Genomic DNA, 25801 nt, shown 5'->3' with positions numbered 1-25801 from the left:
AATGTGATTTTTTTTGCAATCTTTTAAACTAAAAATATATGGTTTGCATTTTAGAAAGATATGTTTGATAAAATAGTAATGTACTGGAGTGAAGGAAGATGCATAAGGTATTGTGTTATAAATTAAATGTTGCTTCAAAAAGGAAAAGGATTTTTTTTCACTTATTAAAAAATTGTGAGGTTTTGGATATTAAGGGGCTCATTATGATCGCACTTGAGTCCGTCCGCGACCATAGAGGAGGAGGGAACCTCCGCATGGCCTGCGGAGTTCCCTCCTGTCAAATTAGGATGTGACCGCCACCCTGGCGGTCACTTCCTCTATTTTTACCATTGCTGCGGGTGCGGCTTCAAGCTGCACCCGCCGCAGTGGTAAAAATGCATATATTTCATTTGTATGCAAAAAGCGGCAGGCACCGTGAGGTGCCTGCCGATTACTGCATACAAATGCAGGGGGGTACCATAGGTACCCCCCATGTGCACCCCCACCCCCCCTTCACCAGGGGGCCCGCAACGGGCCCCCGCAGTGAAGTAACACATGCTTTTCCACGGCGGAAAAGCCGCCGTGGAAAGGCATCTGTTTTACACCATCCTAATGTGGCTGGCGGTGTCTTATAGACACCGCCAGCCACGTTACAGCTTTTCCGCTGCAGTTGTAAGTCAACCACGGTGGAAAAGCAGCGGACTGAAACCAGGACCCACCAGCCATCCTAATGTGGCGGTGGGTCTTTGGTGGGTCTGCAGAGAATTTTCCGCATCCTCCGGGCCGGCGGTGGCTTCTGCCGACCCGGAGGATGCGGAAAATCCTCCATCATAATCAGCCCCTAAATGCATGAAAATGCAAATGGAATGTGATTTTTTGGTAAAAGAAAATTTATTAAAAAAATCTCTCTTTTTAAAAACATTTTTTGGATTAAAAAATATGTTGTGGCCTTCTAGAATATGCCAATGGAGATGGGTGAATTTCAAAAAATCCAATCTGAAAAATGATGGATTGCTTTTTTGTTTTTGAAATGAAATTAACTTTGGTAAAAAAATATTTTCAGTATAGAAAATATTTTTACAAATCATGCTTACTCATTTGAAGAAGCTTATTTTTAACAATTTTAGTGAAAAGAGAAGAACAGAAGAGTTTTACTATTTTTCAAAAATGCATTTCTTTATGAATCAAAAATTGGTAAAATATTTTGAAAAACACTGGATAATTTTTCAAACTAAATGGAAAGAAGAAATAACTTGGAATATTTTTTAATTGATTTGCAACTAAGGTTTTTTTTAAGTTGCATAAAGAAGAGAAAAGAAAATAGAGATAACTTAAGGTAAGGAGACCCGACTGTATTTTTTGATATTTAAAAATTTAGAAAAATGTAATAGCCAATTAAATATAGAGAGGATATAAATTTGGAGCAAAGCAGGAAAGTAATGTGTAGGAGATAATTAAAAACTAAGAATGTTAGCAAGATTTTCCAGGTAATCTAGAGCCACACACAACGTAAACTGTTGTAAAAGTGCCAATAGTCTCTCGGATATTTCCTTTGTTTTTTTAGTTATTCGTGAGTTTAGACTACCTGTAAGAGTTTGGGAAATTCTCATTTCCTGAAAACTTTGCTCCTTCTTCAAAGTTTCCAAAAAAGAGTAGAAATTAGGGTGGCGTTTACCAATTAGATGGTTGAAGGAGTTATGCCATCCCTCAATGGCATTATTTGTTTTTGCCTCTCCCTGTAAGCAACTTGAATAACAGTTCCACCACTCCACATGGAAACGTGGCTTCCTCCTGCGACCCGATCTGCTTAGGTGTCGAATCCATGTGTCCTCCATATAATTTAGAATGGGTGCCAATTTTTCCTCATTTGCAATGTAATAATCAGATTCTGTAATGGCAGTGTAGTTCTCGTCTACACTTTTGGGAGGGACAAAACAAATAGCAGTTGTTTTTTTAATTCAACTTGTAGTTTGCTGTCTGAGGAGTATTCTGTAACTAGGGGTGTTTTTTGTAACTTACGCCAGAATGCCTGGGAAAAATGGAAAAAAACACCCCTGAATTTGGGTATCCGTGTACGTTTTGGTGATCACATTGATCATGCTCAATTCAAAATCAATAATAATTTTCCTAGGGCTTTGGTTTGTTTTTGATTTTATAACTGATAAAAGTTCAGTGTAGGTTGCAGAAGTCTTATCAGGCAGCAAACTATATACTAGGGGGAACACACTATTGTTAATTTTAGCATGTATAGTATAAATTTGGGTGAATGGATGGGGTGTACTTTTAAACGTCCCATCCATCATCCAAATTCCACTAGTTTCAAGTTTTAGAAGGTTGCGGAGTGTACTAAAAATGAATATACGTTTTTGAGGGTTTTCATTATCATGCAGAAGGAAAGGTTCATCAGCAAAAGAAATAGTGAGTTCGTGAGGAATAACTATGTCAGAAAAGGTATGAGGTGTATTTGTTTGTGTATTACTTGCCTGCTTTTAACGTTGAATAATTCTTCTCAAATTATGGATGGTAGGCATATTACTAGCTACATGACTAGGGACATGCTGAGCAACCTCTCTTAAAATGGATCCTGTAGAATCATTGGAGGTGCTTGCAAGTACTTTCATTTCATTTACCGTTTCTCTGACATCAACCTCCATTGCAGAGGCAGAGTGGTTATGGTCAGTTGTTTTTATAATGATATAATCAACCGTAACCGCTCTGCCACTGCAACGAGTTGAAAAGTATTGCACGCACCTCCAATGATTTCTAGGAAAACTTATCCTTTCCTTACAATAAATGTAACCTGCATGATTTAAAAGTCGGTTTCCTTTTCTGGACTTGATGTATTTAGCAGTTGGTTGAGTAGACATTATCTGCAAGGAAAAACATTATGTTATTAAGTCTGTGCACATGTTTACTTTAAGTTTATACACATAAATTTACACTTTCCCTACTGCAGCACTTTCATGGAGTTAGAATAGTAATTGATATCTTTACAATATCGAGCACTTTCTCAACTGCAGCACTTTCCTTGAGTTAGAATAGTAATTGATACCTTTACACTATTCAGCACTTTCACTACTGCAGCACTTTCCTGGAGTTAGAATAGAGATTGATACCCCCACACTATCCAGCACTTTCCCTACTGCAGCACCTTCCTGGAGTTAGAATAGTAATTGATACCCCCACACTATCCAGCACTTTACCTACTGCAGCACCTTCCAGGAGTTATAATAGTAATTGATACCCCCACACTATCCTGTACTTTCTGTACTTAGCACTTTCCTGGAGTTAGAATGGTTTTTGCTGTCCCCACACTATCTAGCACTTTCCCTACCGCAGCATCTTCCTGGAGTTAGAATAGTAATTGATACCTCCACACTATCAAGCAATTTCCTTACTGCAACATTTACCTGGAGTTAGAATAGTAATTGATACCCCCACACTATCCAGCACTTTCCCTACTGCAGCACTTACCTGGAGTTAGAATAGTAATTGATACCCCCACACTATCCAGCACTTTCCCTACTGCAGCACTTTCCTGGAGTTAGAATAGTAATTGATACCCCCACACTATCCAGCACTTTCCCTACTGCAGCACTTACCTGGAGTTAGAATAGTAATTGATGCCCCCACACTATCCAGCACTTTCCCTACTGCAGCACTTACCTGGAGTAAGAATAGTAATTGATACCCCCCACACTATCCAGCACTTTCCCTACTGCAGCACTTACCTGGAGTTAAAATAGTAATTGATACCCCCACATTATCCAGCACTTTCCCTACTGCAGCACTTACCTGGAGTTAGAATAGTAATTGATACCCCCACACTATCCAGCACTTTATCTACTGCAGCACTTAATTGATACCCCACACTATCCAGCATTTTCCCTACAGCACCAATTTATCTTGCACTTTAGAAAATGTGATTTTCGTGTAATGTTCTTTATTTACCTTTAAGATTACTGTTTTTATTTGTGGTCTTCTTTTTATTGCTGGTCTTTGCTTGGTTTTCTTCAAAGATTGCTTTGAGTTTCTAAAACAAGGAAATAAGAAATGTAAATGTTTATTTTGCTTTCTGTTGAATGTAGCTGGATTGTGATTACAAAATTACAAATTAAATTTCTTCATCACTTTTTTTTCAGCTGCACATTACTAGAGTGGGAATAGATAATTATAACTTTATACTATTTATCACTTTCCTTACTGCAGCACCTTACCTGGAGTTAGATTAGTAATTGATACCCCCACACTATCCAGCACTTTCCCTACTGCAGCGCTTACCTGGAGTTAGAATAGTAATTGATACCCCCACACTATCCAGCACTTTCTCTACTGCAGCACTTTTCTGGAGTTAGAATAGTAATTTATTCCCCTAGACTAACCTGCACTTTCCCTACTGCAGCATTTTCCTGGAGTTAGATTAGTAATTGATACCCTTACACTATCCAGCACTTTCCCTACTGCAGCACTTACCTGGAGTTAGAATAGTAATTGAAACCCCCACACTATCCAGTATTTTCCCTACTGCAGCAATTTATCTTGCACTTTATAAAATGTGTTTTACGTGTAATGTTCTTTATTTACTTTTAGGATTGCTGTTTGTATTTGTGGTCTTCTTTTGATTGCTGGTTTTTCTGTTTGTTGGCTTCCTCAGATGTGGAATTTAGTTTTCTTCAAAGATTGCTTTGAGTTTCTAAATTAAGAAAATAAGAAATGTAAATGTTTCATTTGCTTTCTGTTGAATGTAGCTGGATTGTCATTAGAAAATTAAACATTATATTTCTTCATCACTTTTCTTACAGCTGCACATTACTGGAGTGGGAATAGATAATTGAAACCCCCACACTATCCAGCACTTTTCCTACTACAGCTCTTTCCTGGAGTTAAAATAGTAATTGATACCCCCATACTATCCAGCACTTTCCCTACTGCTGCACTTACCTGGAGTAAGAATAGTCATTGATACCTCCACACTATCCAGCACTTTCCCTACTGCAGCACTTACTTGGAGTTAGAATAGTAATTGATACCCCCACACTATCGAGCACTTTCCCTACTGCAGCACTTACCTGGAATTAGAATAGTAATTGATACCCCCACCCTATCCAGCACTTTCCCTACTGCAGCACTTTCCTGGAGTTAGAATAGTAATTGATACCCCCACACTATCCAGCACTTTTACTACAGTCAAGTCAAGTCAAGTCAGAAGATTTATATAGCGCGCTACATACCCGGAGGGTCTCAAGGCGCTTGAAGAAGGGTGGGGAATTATTTGTCGAATATCCAAGTTTTAAGTTGCTTTCTGAATGCTAGATGGTTCTGAGTGAGACGAAGGTGAGTGGGGAGTGAGTTCCAGGTTTTAGCTGCGAGGTAGGAAAAGGATCTACCTCCCATGGTGTTTTTATTGATGCGAGGTACGGTAGCAAGGGCTTGGTTGGAGGATCGTAGCTGACGGGAGGGGGTGTAGAAGGAAAGACGCGTGTTGAGGCATTCGGGTCCAATTTCATAAAGTGCTTTGTGTGCGTGGGTTAGGAGTCGGAACGTAATCCTCTTATTGACGGGGAGCCAGTGGAGGTTTTTCAGGTGACTAGAGATGTGGTCTTTACGCGGGATGTCTAGTATGAGTCTGGATGATGTGTTCTGGATGCGTTGGAGTTTATTCTGGAGTTTTGCGGTGATACCGGCGTATAGGGTGTTTCCGTAGTCCCGGCGGCTTGTAACCAGTGCATGGGTGACCGTTTTTCTTGTTTCGGTGGGGATCCAGCGAAATGTTTTTTTGAGCATGCGAAGAATGTTGAAGCAAGATGATGAAACGGCGTTTACTTGTCTGTTCATAGAGAGTGAGGAGTCCAGGATGACGCCCAGGTTCTGTGCGTGGTCCGTCGGGATGGGTGCTTTTCCAAGGGCCTCTGGCCACCAAGAGTCATCCCAGGCAGAGGGGGAGGTACCTAAGATAAGGACTTCTGTTTTGTCTGAGTTCAGTTTCAGACGGCTGTGTTTCATCCACTCGGCTACTTCTTTCATTCCTTCGTGTAGGTTAGTTTTGGCGGTGCTAGGGTCTTTGGTGAGTGATAGGATCAGTTGAGTGTCGTCCGCGTAGGAGATGATGTTGAGGTTGTGTTGGCGTGCGATGGCCGCGAGGGGGCTCATGTATACGTTGAAGAGGGTGGGACTGAGTGAGGACCCTTGGGGTACGCCGCAGATGACTTCAGTGGCCTCTGAGATGAATGGTGGGAGGCGGACTCTCTGGGTTCTTCCGGTGAGGAACGAGGTGATCCATTCCAGTGCTTTTCCTTGTATTCCGATGTTTCTGAGGCGCTTTATAAGGGTGCTATGGCAGACTGTGTCGAAGGCTGCGGAGAGGTCAAGGAGGATGAGGGCGACTGTGTCTCCATTGTCCAGGAGAGTTCGAATGTCGTCTGTTGCTGCGATGAGGGCGGTCTCCGTGCTGTGTTTGGCTCGGAAGCCGGACTGTGAGGAGTCGAGGGATTTCTTTGTTTCAAGGAAGGCGGCAAGCTGGTTGTTGACAGCTTTCTCGATGACTTTGGCCGGGAATGGAAGGAGCGAGATGGGGCGGTAGTTTTTGAGTTCGGTGGGGTCCGCTCTGGGTTTTTTCAGAAGGGCGCTAAGTTCTGCGTGTTTCCAGCTTTCCGGGAAGGTGGCGGAGTTGAGGGAGCAGTTGATGACGTCTCGAAGGTGTGGTGCTATGATGGAGTCTGCTTTGTTGAAGATGTGGTGAGGGCAGGGGTCTGTGGGAGATCCTGAGTGGATGGGGTTCATCAGACGGATGGTGTCTTCAGTGGAGATTGGGTTCCAGTCATTTAGGATGTTCAAGTGGGGTGAAGGTCCTGCAGAAGGTTGGGTGGGTTGGTCTCCGGGTCGGTTGTCGAAGCTGTTGTGGATGTCTGCGATTTTGTTGTGGAAGAACGAAGCTAGGGAGTCGCAGAGGGCTTGAGAGGGGGTGATGTCGTTGGAGTTGGCTGAGGGGTTGGTAAATTCTTTGACGATGTTGAATAATTCCTTGCTGTTGTGGGCGTTGTTGTCTAGTCGTTCTTTGAATGCGGCTTTCTTGGCAGATCGGATAAGTTAGTGGTGTATGCGGGTGGCGTTTTTGAAGGCGTCCCTGGTGCTGGTGTTTGGGTCTTTTTTCCAGGCCTTCTCGAGGGAGCGACAGAGTTTTTTGGATTTCTTAAGACCCTCGTTGAACCAGGATGCGTTTTTGCTGCCTGGTTTGATTTGACGTTTTTTCAGCGGTGCTAGGAAGTCGGCGCTGTTGGATAGCCATTGGGTGAGGTTAATGGCTTCTTGGTCGGGGTTTGAGGAGTGGGCAGGGGGGTTTTGGAGAAGCGATGAGGAGATCTGGTCGATGGTGATTTTGTTCCAGTTTCTTCGCAAAGTAGGTTGAGGATGGTTGTGAGTTGTGGTCTTTTTGTAGATAAAGTGAACGCAGCTGTGGTCCGTCCAATGGAGAGAAGTGGTGTAACTGAAGGAGGCATGTTTGCTGGAGGTGAAGATGGGGTCGAGTGTGTGCCCAGCGATGTGGGTGGGCGTAGTGACAAGTTGTTTGAGTCCGAGGTTGGCGAGATTGTCCAGAAGGGAGGTGGCGTTGCTGTCATTGCTCTTTTCTAGGTGAAAGTTGAGGTCTCCCAGCAGAATGTATTCCTTGGAAGGGAGGGCGTGTGGGGACATAAAGTCAGTGATAATGTCGCTGAAATGTGCACGGGGTCCTGGAGGTCGGTGAGGAGGGTGCCTCTGAGTGTGGTTTTGGGATCGGTGTGGATCTGGAAGTGAAGGTGTTCGGCGCTGGTAAGGTTGACGTCTGAGCTGGTTGAGATGCGGATGGAGTTCTTATGGACGATAGCGATGCCTCCTCCTGTTTGGTCGGTGCGGTCCTTACGGATGATCTTGTATCCTTCCGGGATGGCTATGGTGATGTCTGGAGCTGATGAGGCGTTCATCCATGTTTCTGTAAGGAAGGCGACGTCGGGAGAAATGGTGTCTAGAAGGTTCCAGAGGTCGATGGCGTGTCTGTGGACTGAGCGGGTGTTGAGCAGGATGCATTTTAGGTGGTTGGAGTCAGATCTCGGTTGTGTGATCGTGGATGAGGAGTTTTTCTTGGTGCCGTCGAACTTGCAGGAGTAGCAAGTGAAGGGTCCATGGGTGTGTCCAGGAGCGGCTTGGACGCAGTTGGAGAGTCGGCCGGGGTTAAGGGCTAGGAGGGTGGAGGCGTCGTAAGTAATGCGGGTGGGGTGGGTGGCACGGGGGCCAGGGGGTCTGGCGCTGGGCGCGGGCCAGGATAGTAATTGATACCCCTACACTATCCATCACTTTATCTACTGCAGCACTTAATTGATACACCCACACTATCCAGCATTTTCCCTACTGCACCAATTTATCTTGCACTTTAGAAAATGTGTTTTTCGTGTAATGTTCTTTATTTACCTTTAAGATTGCTGTTTTTATTTGTGGTCTACTTTTTATTGCTGGTCTTTGCTTTGTTTTCTTCAAAGATTGCTTTGAGTTTCTAAAACAAGGAAATAAGAAATGTAAATGTTTAATTTGCTTTCTGTTGAATGTGGCTGGATTGTGATTAGAAAATTACAATTATATTTCTTCACTTTTTTTATAGCTGCACATTACTAGAGTGGGAATAGATAATTATAACCTTATACTATTTATCACTTTCCTTACTGCAGCACCTTACTGGAGTTAGAATAGTAATTGATACCCCCACACTATCCAGCACTTTCCCTACTGCAGCACTTACCCTGGAGTTGGAATAGTAATTGATACCCCCACACTATCCAGCACTTTCCCTACTGCAGCACTTACCTGGAGTTAGAATAGTAATTGATACCCCCACACTATCCAGCACTTTCCCTACTGCAGCACTTACCTGGAGTTAGAATAGTAATTGATACCCCCACACTATCCAGCACTTTCCCTACTGCAGCACTTATCTGGAGTTAGAATAGTAATTGATACCCCCACACTATCCAGCACTTTCCCTACTGCAGCATTTTCCTGGAGTTAGAATAGTAATTGACACCCCCACATTTTCCAGCACTTTCCCTACTGCAGCACTTACCTGGAGTTAGAATAGTAATTGATACCCCCACACTATCCAGCACTTTATCTACTGCAGCACTTAATTGATACCCCACACTATCCAGCATTTTCCCTACAGCACCAATTTATCTTGCACTTTAGAAAATGTGATTTTCGTGTAATGTTCTTTATTTACCTTTAAGATTGCTGTTTTTATTTGTGGTCTTCTTTTTATTGCTGGTCTTTGCTTGGTTTTCTTCAAAGATTGCTTTGAGTTTCTAAAACAAGGAAATAAGAAATGTAAATGTTTATTTTGCTTTCTGTTGAATGTAGCTGGATTGGGATTAGAAAATTACAAATTAAATTTCTTCATCACTTTTTTTACAGCTGCACATAACTAGAGTGGGAATAGATAATTATAACCTTATACTATTTATCACTTTCCTTACTGCAGCACCTTACCTGGAGTTAGATTAGTAATTGATACCCCCACACTATCCAGCACTTTCCCTACTGCAGCACTTACCTGGAGTTAGAATAGTAATTCATACCTCCACACTATCCAGCACTTTCTCTACTGCAGCACTTTTCTGGAGTTAGAATAGTAATTGATACCCCCACACTATTCAGCACTTTCCCTACTGCAGCACTTACCTGGAGTTAGAATAGTAATTGATACCCCCACACTATCCAGCACTTTCCCTACTGCAGCACTTACTAGGAGTTAGAATAGTAATTGATACCCCCACACTATCCAGCACTTTCCCTACTGCAGCACTTACCTGGAGTTAGAATAGTCATTGATACCCCCACACTATCCAGCACTTTCCCTACTGCAGCACTTACCTGGAGTTAGAATAATAATTGATACCCCCACACCATCCCACCTTTTTCCTACTGCAGTACCTAGCTGGAGTTAGAATATATAATAATAACTTTTTATCATTCTACACATTTGCTCTACTGCTGTACGTATCTGGAGGTAGAAAAGTCTATAGTTTTAAAGAATAATAGAACAATTTCATTTGCACGATTTATTTTATATACCTTTTTGGGGTTTTTTTCTCTTTGTCGTCTCCTTTCTGATTTGATGGTGTTTTGGTTGGTTGGATTTTGGGTTGTCGGTCTCTTTGAAAAATAATCCTTGTTTGATGATCTGGAGATTATTGTGATTTTGTTAAAAAAAAGAAAAAGGAATAGGTAATGTTAATTTTATGTGAAATGTTTCTGCTGTAGACAATAATGTTAGCAAATCTGTTTATAATTTATTTTACATATGTTGCAATTTCAATTTTGCTGTATATATATTTATTTTGATTTTAAATTAATACCTCTACACTATTTCACACTTTCTTTTCAGCAATACCTATCTTGAGTAAAAATACGTGGATTATGGATGGAAAATAATACTGTTTTACCATCCTACAATTTCCTTTCTGCTGCACTGAACTGGAGTTGATTTTAAATTGATACTTCTACACTATCCTCCATTTTACATACTCCAGCACTTTCCTGGAGTAAGATTCGAAAATAATACTCTTTTAATATCCTTCACTTACTATATTGCTGCCCCATTATTAAATTTGATTAGAAATTGTGCCAACTACAATATTCAGCAGTTTTCTTAATGCAGCATCTTTCTGGTGTATGAAGAGAAAATAATTCCCTTTTACTTTCGTACACTTTTTTTCATGCTATATCTACCTGGAGTCTGAATAGAAATATTTAGTAGTTACTCTACACTATTTCACACTTTCGTTACTGCTGTACCTTTAGAGAATACTATAAATACATTTTTATCTCTACAGTTTTAATTTATAAGAAATCAATACAGTATTATTAATTATAGTTAAACTTACAGTATTTTAAATAATAACATAATTACCTTTTTAATTAGTTGGCGTTTCAATTTTCAAAGTAGAAAAAATTAAATAATTTTCTCCAAAATGATTTTCTCTGTAAAAAATAGAGTAAATATATGTGTATTAATAAATATATTTGCGTTTCGTGTGTTTTGAATTGTCGATTAAAATATCCAAAAGTACCTTCAAAATATTATTGAAGAGGAGTGTTGGCTTTGTCACAAAATACAATTTATTTAAACTGGTCTTTTGCGGCGTTGTTTATAGTAGTTCGACTAATAAGAAAAAAAACATTTTGATATGTTAGAAAAATATATTATGTTTCTTTATTTGATTTCATTTTAAAATGTTAAACAATTTTTTTATATGTTTTTCTTAGCTTTTAAAAATGTAGGGTTTTGTATATAGGTATAAATAATTTTAGTAATATCTTGGTGGTATAATATTTTCATTAAATAGCAAACATCAACATATTAGGTGCAGCGTAATAAATGTTTTAGAATATTATTCTGAAAAGAATTTCAGTAATTCACTTGTATTCCGAAAAATATTACTCCTGAGAATCGATATGGTTTTCGTTTAGGTGAAGAGGTCAGAGGGTCAGGTTTGGCGTCTGGTCACTCTGGTAGTTGAGAATCAACTGTTTTAAAAATGGTGTCTGACTCGTATTTATAAGTTTTGGTCAGTGTCACGTTTTTTTTTGTAAACACAGCGTTGGTATGATTGTTTTATTTACGTTTTATTTCTGTGTAAACTTATAATTTGAAAGTTTGTTAAAAGATATGTTAATAGCGGTTTTCGTGCCGTTTTGGCATCCATTTTGATAGTAGTGTTGTGGTTATATTTAATGGAAAGAGTTGTAGGACTAACTTTTGAACTACATAATTAAAATGGCGACTATGTGTGATTATGTGTATGTATGAATTTGTTGGTTATACATAATTATTTTCATTTATTCTAATATATGTTTAGTACATTTTTTTGTAAATTCGTTGCGTGTGTAAAAATTTCTACAATTTAGAATACATGAGTATTATTTTTAATACTCGAGTATTAATTTTAATACACCAGCATTAATTTTTAAAAATGTTATCATTTTTATCCCTTACGTTATAGTTTTTCATATAATTTTTAATACACTTCCCCACCCAAAACCCCTAGTTTCCCTGCATCCCGTTCCAGGTTTTATTTTACTAAAAAAATAAAAAATCTATATTATATTTGCGTTGTAATGGTATGCGTAGTAAATGTTTTCCTTGTAATAGTACTTTACTATTATTAACACTTTCTTGCGTTGTAATAGTAATCGTTGTAAAAGCATGCGTTGTAAAAGTATTTGCATTGTAAAAAATGCGGTGTAAAGTACTGCGTTGTAATAGTATGCGTTGTAACGTCATATATCCTGCAAGCACAGGTGGGAAAACTCTAGAAGTTGTTGGCAATGAAGAAATAGACCTGGGATCTTCTTGAAAATCGGCACAAATATAAAGAGATGTGGGCTTCCTTCGTATACTACTTACAAGAAAGATTTTGTGTATGGTTGTCTCAAGATGCTGAGATGCGTTACCTCTTAAATGAGGAAATACTGTGCCACCTATTATTGTTCAATTCATTAAGCAGTAGACATGGAGCCATTTGGTTGACCTTCAATACTAGGTATGTGTTCAAAGTCATCCTGTGCCCTGGGCACCACCCAGCTTTTTGCTGACTGGAACTGGTGGTAACTGACTCTGTCTGACCCTGGGCTCTGTTTAACCAGGCCCAGAGCCAGTGCCAAGCCAAAAGGAACACATTAGAACACAGTTAAGACACCCAACCTACACTAGGGTACACTTTAGTATGGTGGGGTACCCCTGTAGTTGGCATGACCTACCACCTAAGCCCCTAGTATGTTATAGGGCAGGGGATTGAAACTACCTAGAAGTCTCCAGTATCCTGGGACATGGCAGTTTAGAGGTCAGCAGATTCTCTCCACCCGCATGTGTGCAGTGCTGAAGCCTGAGGTCAGTTTAAAAGCTGCACTGGTGGCCAGGACAGTTTTTTAAACCTTAAATTGTGCCCAAACTCGACTTTGGGGATAGGGGCCCTTAAAAATGTAAGACCTACCATGTTTTTGCATATTAGGGACCCCCAGGGTCACCCCTAGGTACCCCAGGGGTGGGGGGGTCAGTTATCTATAAGGAGCGCCCTTATAAAATGAGTTTTTAGAAGTCTGGGTAAAGTGAAATGTTACATTTCACTCCCCACATTGTCTTAAGGAGGTGCTCAAATTCGACTTTGATGTTGCAAGAATTGGGTACGGGTGATCTGCAATATTTCTGCAGATTCAGAACCCCTGAAGTCTCCCCTAGTTGCACAGTGGGTGGGGGTCCTGTAGAAATTAGGGAAATACTTATAAAATATGGTTTTATAGGCCCTGGTGCTACAAAAGTGGCGCAAGTCATTTTCCCCATTGCAAACCCCATGGCCCATAGGTTAACATGGTAGGAAGTGATTGATTAATAAATATTGATAGGAGAGGACTAGCCGGACCATTCAAAGACTTCCCAGAATGGTCGTATTAAATCCAACAATATTATATTGTTGAATTTCTCCTAAAGTGTACATACAATAAGTTATGAGACTTTCTTGTTTGTAAGTCCAAATTCAGCCTTTCAGTGTTCTGCCCTGATTGTTCAGAGTTAAGTCGATTAGCCAGGCTTCTGGGAGGGCATTGATCTGTTCTATAGGAATGCCAGGCCAGGAGGAGGCGTCGTAAACTACGCTCTTCAAAGGCAAGAGGGGAGGCCTGGGTTTTAGTCCACTATGACAGTCATGACCCAGAGTCAGGACTAGGCTTAAGAAAGGTATTTGCAGATGTTACTGGGATGGTCTATTGAAATGAGATATCCCAGGGGGTGTGTTTAGCCAGCTCTTACCTCCTTGCTGGAAAATCAGCCATTATGGATTTGGAAGGATGATGCACTCTGGGACAAACTAATGCCACACTCCACCGGATGTGGTCATAACTGGGAGGAGTTGCCCTGCTCTCATTGGTCAGCAGTGACCTGGTGCTTGACCCAAAGAATTTTGAATAAGTATCTGAGAGGGGCAGAGCCCTCCAGATCTGCTGCTTGAAACTGAATGAAGCAAGAAGTGCCCTGCTGAAGATTTTGCTGTGTGCAAGGAACTCTAAGGCATGACCTATGAAGACTGCGCCCTCTGAAATTACAGCCCTGTGGATTACCTTGCTGCCAAAAGACTCAAGAGTGGAAACTCCCTGCAAGCTACATGTTAACAGAGTTCACCTGAACATCCCCACAAAGAATTCAAAGCCTGGAGTACCAGTGGATTTGTGAGGGTTTTGTTCAAGTGGATTGCGGAATTGAAGTTTCACACTTTCAAGGACCCTCTTGGAGATTTCAGAACCTTGGATTGGTGTTGGATACTTTGGGACCTGCAAGCAGAACGCCAGGTTGGTGTTCTAACTGGACCCCGCTTGCTGTAGAAGGCGGTCCACTACGGTGGTGAGAATTCTTCAGAACAATTTATAAAGGTGTGTCCCTGACAGAGAAAACAAAAATGACTTAAAGGGGCGCTGTTGATTCCTAAGCACTAGAAAGTGACTAATCTTTAAAAATTCATATATCAGGTTCCCTACAGTGGACTATTTTCGTTTTGGTGTCATTTTAAAAGATGAAAATATTACCTATTTTTATAAATTGGTGTTAGATTTTTATTTTGTGTGGTGTCTTAATTATTTACTGAAATGGTGTTTTTAAATGTTTTACATACCTGTCTTTGAAGTTAAGCCTGTCTGCTCGCAGCCACGTTACCAAGGGTTGAGCAAAGGAATACTTTTCTAAGACCTATGCTGAGTCCTATCATGTGTTAGTGGCCTTATTGGGACAGGATAAGAATCAGCATATTGAGATACTTGTGTTACGATGCAACCAATGTGCTTATCCAAATATTTTTCAACTGAAAGGGCTCATAGAATCCAAGTCCTGCCTCCCCAGCAAGGCAATAGGCGCTCTACTACAGAGAAACATTTCAAGTATCTTCAACAACTGAGACAGGGATTCTATATTACATGCTTCCAGGTATAGTGAGAAAATTATCTATGAGAATGTGGATGTCACCTTCTTTCTGGAAGTCACCCCACAGGTGGCGAAATTCTGTACAAGTTTCAACAACGGTTAAGCAAGTCTCCAGGGAAAAAAATCGTAAACTACATGATGATATATCTAGCTAAGTTGAGCATCATGGCAAAGGGAAGTCCTGGCGTTTTGCTTCACCAGAGAGGTCTGGGAATGGATCAAAAGATGGAGATCGCCCAAAGGCTGGAAATTGGCAGAAAAGTACTAGTCCAAGACCATACCAAGAACTAGGAATGCTGACAGATGGAGAGCCCCTAAAGGGAAGTAAAAATGACTGGCTCATCAAACAAATTTGGTTTCAGTGACCTGTGGAAACAGGGAATTCCCTGATCTGTGGTAAAGAAGGGAACTGGAAATGTGGATGCCAGAAAGAGGACAAAGATTAATGCAGAAAGCCGTGGTAAATGAAATACAATCATGGTAAATTAAATACAAACATGTATTCGCGCAGGTCTCCTTATAAAGATGAATTAATGCAGACAGCAGTGGTAATTTAAATACCATGGCAACCGTGGTAAATTAAATACAGACATGCACAGACATGTATTTGCGCAGGTCTCCTTATAAACTGCTCGCTTCTGGGTAACCGCTGTTTGACACTGACTGCTTCTGTGTGCAACTCATAAAATGGCTGCCGCACGTTTCTCCAGTGGAGCTTAATGGGTACCGCTCAAGCAGCAGGTTAGGAACTTTAGCGTACCACTTTAAACACAGCATACACTCATATTATGGTCATTGGCCAAGCTGCCGTGCTGCTGCTTGCTCAACCTTGCTTTACCTCACTTATCTGGTTACATGTCGTCGTGGTGTTGGTGAATCAGGCGCAAAGCGGGTCAGGTTCTTCCAGGGTCTTTAATACTTTGATGGACCCGCTTTAAATTGCTCGTATTTGTTTACTCAAAGGCGCACGATCTCACGTGGGTCCGAGCATGCCCAACAAATGATAGCTCAGTGGTAGTCAGCCGCATTCAGATTACTTGCAGATTACTTGCATGATCCGCTGCTCCGGCTTGGAACAACGCGGACGCCTATCTCCAATGAGCACCGATGAGGCAGCGGTGGTCAGGGAAATCCGGCTTCTGGTTTCAGGGCAGGGCAGCACTGTTGTAGTTGCACTGACCTTGTCGAGGACGGTCTAAGAATCCATGAACACCATACTAGCAGTTTGGTGTTGAGCTCTTCCCAAAAAGCGGGTTTTTACTTTGTTTTTCGTTCTGTGTGTGAGGAGCTGAAGGCTGACGCCGCCATCTTCTCTGCTCTCCAAGCCTCCTTATACCATTGCACAGCTGTTTTTTTTATGTGTTCTCTTATGATACTGCATGTTTAAAGAGGACCTACTGGATGTCGTACACAATGTAAAAAGTGTTTTGATAAACATAAGTTTTCACCTGTTCCGGGATAGAGTTGATATTTTCCTGCAATTGCCACATCTAACAAATGAGTTCATTTGGGGGGTGGGATGGGAGGGTGGGGTTGGGGTGAGGTTGAGAGGGGGAGTGGGGATCCTGTTGATGGGACTGTTGATTGGATTAATGAGGATGTTCATACATGTTTTGATGGACTTAGGTGCTTCTACAGGACATGTCCTTCCTCATGTTATTTTTCGTTGTTTCTCTCCTTTTTCCACTTTTTTCATCATTCTCTTTCTCTTTTTCTCTCTCTTTTCCTTTTTCCTTTCTCTGCTTGGTGGCCAAAGGGCTATTAGGTTGCGCTGTTTTAAAAAGGGATCACATACAGGACAAGTTGCTCCCTGCTATGGACTTCCACGGTCCTCACTACAAGCACAACAGACACAACAATGAACTCACTACTCAAGCAGAATAAAATTGTCTCTCTAAATGTTAAGCAAACATACCAAAAAAATGCCTAGCCACCTACATTTACATCCCCACTTAAGGAATGTCGAAAACGCTAGCTGTCGAATTCAACAAGGTACTTTTATTTATACCAATAATTTCTTAATTAATCAAAGTTTGTCAAAACCAGTAAATAAAGACACACAAAAACACTTCTCTACATTACATATTTACACCGTAGTTGTCCTAATTTTTTCTACACAAAAGCCCTAAAATTGACTGTGAGAGGAGTAATTATAAAATGTAAATCTAAAATGAAGAAAGAGGCAAAATCGGAATTGCATAATTTAGAGGAAGATATTTCAAGACTGGAAAAAACACACATCATTACTAACGATCCAGGGACTCTGACAGAAATTCAGAATAAAAAATATGAATATAACAAAATTGTTAGTACGAGAGCGGGTATCTGGATAAACAAACAAAAAAGTCTTCATCTGTGTGAAACAAACAAAGCCGGGAAAGCACTGGCTTCTTATTTAAAATTCAAAGCCCATAGGAACTGCTCATACAAACCCTAAAAAAATTTCAGACACATTTAAAGAGTTTTACAAAAAGTTATATAGTCCCAATACCGAAGTGAAATCGCATAAAACACAAGAATATCTAGAAAAGACAGCATTGAACTCACTAAGTGACCAGGAGAGGGACTCCATTGATGATTAATCACAATGGAGGAACTTAAAAATGGGCATTAAAGAAATTACAACTGGTATACTTTTATAATTCCTCCAAGGAGCACCTACGTGACCCGCTACTACTCCTATATCACCAGTTCACAACCACTGGCCAAATAACTGGCAGGGTCAGACTGATTTGCATATGGCCATGTCTGAAGTGGGGTGGTGGATGGATTTAGGCCCAGATCTCTGTACTGGGGTGAATGTATGAAATTGTTCTGCATTCTGTCCATCAACTGTGCTTTTTGCATTTGTCACCCCAAGTGGGATGGGTATGCTCTCCACACCACTGGATTCAAGCAAGCGGGGCTGAAGACAGCTGGAATGCCAGAAACCGGTCCTCGGAAGCTTGTTTCCGGTCCAGGGAAGGCATGGCTTGGCAGTTCGGGCTGGACTTTTCCCATGAGAAGGGTCAAACTGATTTGCGGTTTTTGCAAATAACTGGCACACCATTGGAAGCCATAATTATAGTTATCCCAAAAGAGGGAAAGGACGACTCATTGACAAAAACGTATAGACCAATTTCACTTATAAACCTAGACTGCAAACTATATGCGATGATTTTCTCTTCCAGAATACAAAATATATAGCTAAACTCATCCACTCATCTCAAACAGGATTCCTAAAAAACAGATTGTCCAGTGATAATACCAGAGTTTTTTGTCACACAATAGAGAAAGCAAAACTAATAAACTCCCTGACAGTTGCAATCATGCTTGATGCAGAAAAAGCATTTGATAAAGTCGACTGGTCATTCCTAGAGGCATCACTTAAGAATTAGAATCTAGGAGAGAATTTGATGAAGATGATCATGGCACTATACCATGAACTGAGGGCTAGGGTGAGAGCTGAAGGGAACACTTTCAGAATTCTTTCTGTTAAAACAGGGCACCAGGCAAGGCTGCCCATTATCCCCCTCTCTATTCCTACTGGCCATTGAACCTCTCTTCCAAAATTTACGGGCCAACCAGGACATCCAAGGCATAGAATTTGGAAAGAATGCATTCAAGGTGGCAGCATATGCTGACAACATACTAGTTGTGTCCAAGGATGACATCAAAGCCATACCGGCCCTCATAAAGTCGTGAAGTCATGAAGTCGAAACAAGTATATGGAGAAGTTTCAGGTTATACACTCAATAGGGACAAGACTGAAGTAAAACTACTCAACTTATGTGGCTCCTCGGCAAGTCAGGACTGTCATGGCAACCTGGTCCAATAAAATATCTAGGCCTAGAATTCGCAAACGATCTCATCTCCACTCTAGAGATGAACAAAACCATCACTTTAAAAAAAATCACAGATCTTCTAGAAGGGTGGTCTCCCAAATTCTTATTGTGGTGGGGGAGAGTCGAAACTGTTAAAATGATGATCGCATATTTCATAAACTATCTTGTTAGTATGTTGCCCATGATGCTCTCGGATAACTTTATAAATAAGGTAGATAAAGCTATCAGTAACTTCCTATGGCAATGAAACAAAGTGAGAATCTCCAAAAGTAAATTGAGGCTCGGGAAAAACATGGGAGGAGTAGGCCTTCCTAATTTCAGAAATTATCAAATAGCATACCTTTGCAAACAGGGAGCTGCATGGTTCATGGATAACCCTAATTTCAAACCACAATGGGTAGATTACACCTCACTAAAGGAATTCCCCTCCAAGCAATTATGACAATGCAGACCAATAAACTGGAACTCTCTAAATATATCATAATGAATTCAAAAAATGCCTTAAAACGGCTGGATACTCTTTCTACAACAAAAATGGGTGCCTCAAATTCTCAAGCGATCTGGAACAACCCCACGGTAAAAATAAATAAAGAAACAATTTTTTGGAAAGATTGGTCACACAAAGGGATCAACTTCCTCAAAGACCTATATAATAAGACTTTTCCTATTCCATTCTCCACACTTAAAAAAGATAAGGGTTTAACTGAGTTAGACTTCGATGATTTTCTGAAATTGAAAGTCCAGATCTCAAATCTTAACTCTATTTTTACCCCCGCCCCACTCCCCTCAAGACTCACCTAATTATTGAGTGCTGGCCACAGAGTCCCAAGGATTTACAAATTACTGCTCCCCGAACCGTGCAAACAACATTTGAGTAATGTGGCATAATGGGAGGCAGAACCAAACAGAAAAACAATTACACTGACTGGAAGCAAATACATACAATGCCTTTCAAACACTCTCTCACAAACAAAATTTATGATCATAAACAGGATATATGTGACCCCTGCAAGACTATTTAGAATAAATCTAACCCAGTCCTCACTATGCTGGAATTGCAACGCACACACAGGTGACTTCTGTGCCCGATGCTACAAAATTTGGGAATCAAATTTTCAAATACATTTCACAGACACTCAACATCTCCCCGGTTAAAGAACTATCTTATATATTGGCAGGCCTGATCTGACGGGGGAGGATGACCACTTTCTGCTTGACTTAATGTTTACGCTAGTGTGTAAAATAGTCCTGTATGATTGGAAGAGCTTTGGGAAAATCACATTCAAAAAATGGCAAGAATGGTTAATTTTTTAGGAGGAGCAGAGAATATTGTCCTCCACTTGGAAACCCAGGCACAGGAAACTATGGAAGGCGCTTGACGCTAGTCCTAAGGTTTTTAAACCCACCTAAGTTACTAGGCCCAGAGGATCATGCACCATACCACCTCACGGCGCTCACTGCTTATGGAGACCTCCCCCTGGGATTAAATGAAGGTTCCCTTTTTAATTTAGTGTAGACCACTTCTAGTTTTACCCCTTTGACGCCGAGCTCTGGCATCTCTCTTCTCACCCCTACTCCTTCTGTACCTCTTTCACTCTCTGCTTTCCAATCCTCATCCCTAGCCTTTTTCTGCGGGCTTTGTACTTTTCCTAACTTGTCCCATGCTAAAAATAGGATTATCAGTAACTTCTAGGATAATATGTTGTTCATGATGACCGGTTTCAATCAGTTTGTTCCTCATGGTCCATTACGTTGGAATTCATAACTCAAACGTATTGAAATGCCACGGATCTGCCAAGAACAACTTGCGTGTATGCTGTCTCCTCGATGACTTGGACACTTGGGCCTACTGCATTCCAAGGTTTTACACTCACTAACTAGTGTCCCTTTCCATTGATCCGATTGTAATGTACCGTCTGATCCACCTTTTGCTGTCTTCTAGTAATGGCGACATGGTTGACTTGATGTACCTACAATACTTTGCCCTGTCTTTTACTCAATCAATAACATGAGATGAAGCACCCTGCACCTCTGCTACATGTTTAAAAGGGAAGAAGGAGTGGAAAAGCTCAGGCACTGAGAGCTGTTTCAAAGTGCTCAGCTTCCAATTATAATGGAAGCCTTGGCAGTCTCCAAAGCAGTGCTGAAGCCCTACATGCGAAAAATGTTTATTTTATGCAAGGGTTTTGTTCTATTGTCATATTCTATTAACTAAACTCGATGGCATTTATCTTGTTACATATTAGGATGTTCTCACAACAATCGCACATGCTGATGGAAGGGAATACTTTAATTTATCTTAGTCACTGTTAATTACTCTGCAATTCCACTGGAATCACAATACATGGTGGAAATCCTGTTTACAATCTACACCTTTCTGTTCCCAACCCCACTAATGGAATTGGCAGAGTCAGTAATCCCTGGCAACTAATCTTGGAGACTGCACTGAATAGGCCCAGGCTCGGTTCACTCAGTCACCCCCAACACATTTGCACCCAACAGTTCAGTTCCCTTTTCTCTACATGGATTTATTCTTAAACTTCGGTATGCTGTTCAGTCTTTGTTCTCACATAGTTTTTAGGCCCCATGGTTACCTGCATTTGCCGAGTTTTGCTGCTCTGATGCAATTGTATTCCTCTATGAGAGTCTTACGGTCAGCAGACTTGAATCTAGCCTCCATACCCCATCAGAGAATAGCCAGAGTGACTGCAGTTCTTTTTCTGTCCTTGCTCCATCCCCACAGAACTCTTTGCCAGCTTTGCTAAGAAAGACTTTGAACCACTTAATTTTTCAGAAGCAAATAAAGAACTGGTTGCTCTCCTCCTTGGCCTAGCATGCCTTCCACTTCTGCTGTTGTCTTACTTGTGACTGGCACCAGGAACCCCTCTTTTGGGGGCAGCTTTGCGCCTTAGAAACATTTTAACATAACATTTGTGTGTTGCAGTTTGGGCAGGTGTGTGCAGGTGTGATGCCTGCTTGCTATGGTCCTGCCCCTGCAGCTTCTGAGCCTTTAGGGCTGAGCTGGTAACCAAGCTTGGAACTTGCTTACTTCAGGGATTTCAAAACGTCATCTCTCTGAAGCAGCTCCCTGAGCTTTCACTCCCGAGCACCTACTGACCCTTGCCCGCCGCACATCTTCCACAGGGCCGTCATTGCACCCGTCAACATCCAGCTAGCACACTTCATTGAAACTACCAACATCCTAGACACCTCTCAATATAGATTCTGCAGCAACCACAGCACCAAGACTACCCTCATTGGCGCCACCGACAACTTCCGCGCCCTTCTCGACGTCCCCTCAGCCTCCTGGACCTATCAGCAGCTTTCAACACGATCTCCCACTGCACTCTAGCCACCAGGCTCCACGATGCCGCCATCCAAGGAATAGCCAAAGACTAGATACGATATTTCCTCTTAGGCAGAGCAGAGACACTCCGTCCTTCCTCTCAGAACCAACTGAGATCAGATGCGGTGTACCCCAAGGATACACCTTCAGCCCCACACTCTTCAATCTCCACATGGCTCCCCTCGCAACCATCATCAGAAACCACAGACTCAACATTGTCTCCAACACAGATGACACCCAGCTCATCCCCTCCCTCGCTAAGGAACCGGACATCACCAAGCGCAATTTCAAAGAAGAAATTAAAGCATTTGCGACTTGGATGAGCAACAGCTGCCTGATGCTCAATGCGGAGAAAACAGAAGTCCTTATCCTCGGCCCCACCCCTACGCATGGGACAACACCTGGAGGCTCCCCGCACTCGGAAATCTACCCACCCCAATGGACCACGCATACAATCTCGGCATAATAATCGCATATTCACTCACGATGAATCAGCAGATCAATGCTGTATCCTCCGCATGCTTCAACACCCTCCACATACTTTGCAAGAAGCTCAAGTGGATCACCCCCTCCCCAGACTCCAGGAAAACCATCACCCACGCACTCATCACCAGCAGACTGGATTACAGACACGCTCTTTATGCTGAAATCAACAAAACACTCCCTCGCAAACTCCAAACCGTCCAGAGCGCCGCAACCAGACATTTCCTCAACATCCCAGGACATACCACATCAACCAACACCTCCGTTACCTCCAATGGTTCCCTGTCGAAAGAAGAATAACCTTTAAACTGCTCAAACCGCAACAACACCGGACCCCAATACATCAAAGATCGAATCTCCTTCTGTTGTATAGCATTTTAGAATCCTAGTGTAAGTTTTTCGGATTCATGCCCTTATGTAGGTATAAATCACCTTGTGCATATATAGGCATAGAAATCATAACCATATTTAGACATAGCCCATGCAGACCAAATACAGGCATGGATACTTCCACAAGTTCCGAAAAGCCACAACGATTTCTTGAAAAACTCGGCTTCAGCAGTCAGGGACTTCCCCTTGCTTGAAAATTGATTTGTCCCAGAACTCATGGAGTTTTCAAAGAACTGCGATTCTTTGATGACGTTATTATGTCCAACTTTACGTCAAACTCAGCACCTTCAAGGTATAAATATGCCCACACTTGCCCCAGCAAACACACGGTGGTTGGAGCAGTTTGACTATCTATTTGCCCGATGCAGCTAGCTACAGCAAGTGCCGAAAGGAAGCCAACCTTCCAGCTGACGCACTGAGATAGACGCTGTCTTGTCTCTTGCCGAGAAATCCAGCTCCAGTGTTTTTAAGCTCCCCTTGCGGGGTGTTGGTAAATCAAGTCCTGAGACAGAGAGATACCAGACCTCCTTCATTCCAAACCAAGGTACGGAGCTGATTAGACCCTAAGAGAAATCTTGGATAGATTCTTGGCAAAGAATACTAAACTTATACTACACCTCATTTACTTCTTCCCTCGTACTAGACTTAGGTTAGGTACATCGGGGTAGGCGTATTTTAGAAGCACCAGTTGAGTAGGTTTTAGTATTTATTTATTTATGTATGTATTTTATGGCTTAGAAACCATACCATGCTTTTACAGTATTATTTTATAATACTCTTCTTGCTGTACACATTATACTTTACAGCCAGTATTACGATTGTAGCAGTTTATTTCTTCTGCCTGAGAAAGAAGACTGTTCAATAAATACTTTTATTGAAACTGCTCTCTATTTCTCTGCACCTTTGATGAAATGAAGCATGCACAATTGACTGAGTAAAATATCTATCTATTGTTTCCACGACTCTGAAGATACGTTTTATCTTGGGGTAACAAAGTTGTCATGCTTATGCGGTTGTCAGAAACTAATCCCTTCTTGTTTATTCGAGAAAGTTTCTAGTGACCTCTGAGCTAGCTGGCACTCACAATTAAGTCTAATATATTCGATGGGGACCTAGTAGACCTAAGTCCTACGTCAAATCTATAGGATATATTATTCCAATGCGCAGAGCCTACTGAGAATATAGGAACTACACTACACTTCCACGCCCCCAAGAGAAACCTCCGCTCAGCCGACCTCACCTTAGCCACCGTATTTGTTTCTACAGGACCAAAGCAGGTGGAAGATCCTTCTCTTACCTCACAGCCAAGACCTGGAATGAACTCCCCCTTCACCTCCTAGAAAGCCTGACACTACACCAATTCAGAAGTAACCTAAAGACCTGGCTCTTCAAATGACCCCAACGGAACTGCTCACACCATTCTTCTTCAGCGCCTTGAGACCCTCACAGGTGAGTAGTGCGCTCTACAAAACCCTGATTGATTGATTGATTTATTGATTGAGCTCCGGTCTTCAGCAGTTGCAGTCTCTCTAGTCTAGGTTGGAATGGGATAAGCTTGACTACATCAGCTATGGCCTCACTTGGTCATATGCAGATGGAATTGTGGCCTCTGGTTGATCACAGCTATTGCTGATGACTTCTGATAGTTGGCCAATCACTGTGCACTTCTCATCAAAGACAGAGCACACTGACTCCAACGTCAGCAGTGGGAGCACTACTATTTTAGTCTCTGGAGACTGTAGGACACACTTGATATTTTATTGTTGTAGCAGGCTTGATGCGGTTCTTGATTAAAACTATTTAGGGAGAAAGGGAGATCCCTCCACTCAAGGGTCACTCCTGCATTTGCTCCCTGGTAGTCGCTTGCTCTCTATGGCTTTTTCCATGCTCAAAACATGCTGGGTTTGTCCTCCTGGATAGTTTCTTCTCCTACAGTGCCAGGCCCAATTAATACGCAAACAGGCAGAGTTGTACATTCTAGGCAGACCCTCAAATCCTCTAGGAGTAGGTACACCTTCCTGGTGATGTCCCCTCGGATCACTGAAATAATATCGACCTCAAAAATATCGAGTTGCCAACATATCGTTGAAAAAATATCGATGGACATAATATCGACTGGCTATCTTTAAACAGGTAAGTACAAAAATATCGACTCTAAAATATCGAGTTACTAAAATATAGACTGTAAAAAATGTCTTTAAATTAAGTTAATACTAATGTAGTAATAAATATATTTTTTCTAAACTTACTTTAAATTATTAAAATAATGTTATATTAATAAATATTTATTTTAAATTAAAAATAAATATAAAAAAATAATACATATATATTTATATACATTTTTTTATATTAAATAAACATATATAATAATTTTACCGTAGCATAGCAAAATAGTTAACAATTATTGTAACAACTGTAGTGAATTCTACAATAGCTAAAGCGTTGGATAGCGTAGGGGTAACATTTACTATTCCCACTCCAGTGGGTGCAACAGTAGGGAAAGCGTTGGATAGCGTAGGGGTAAAATTTACTATTCCCACTCCAGTGGGTGCAACAGTAGGGAAAGCGCTGGATAGCGTAGGGGTAAAATGTACTATTCCCACTCCAGTGGGTGCAACAGTAGGGAAAGCGCTGGATAGCGTAGGGGTAAAAATTACTATTCCCACTCCAGTGGGTGCAACAGTAGGGAAAGCGGTGGATAGCGTAGGGGTTAAAATTACTATTCCCACTCCAGTGGGTGCTACAGTAGGGAAAGCGTTGGATAGCGTAGGGGTTAAAATTACTATTCCC

This window comes from Lissotriton vulgaris, chromosome 2_2 (genome assembly GCF_964263255.1).
Source record: "Lissotriton vulgaris chromosome 2_2, aLisVul1.2, whole genome shotgun sequence".
Lineage (NCBI taxonomy): Eukaryota > Metazoa > Chordata > Amphibia > Caudata > Salamandridae > Lissotriton > Lissotriton vulgaris.
The sequence above is the reverse complement of the archived record's forward strand: the minus strand, read 5'-3'. Positions refer to the sequence as shown.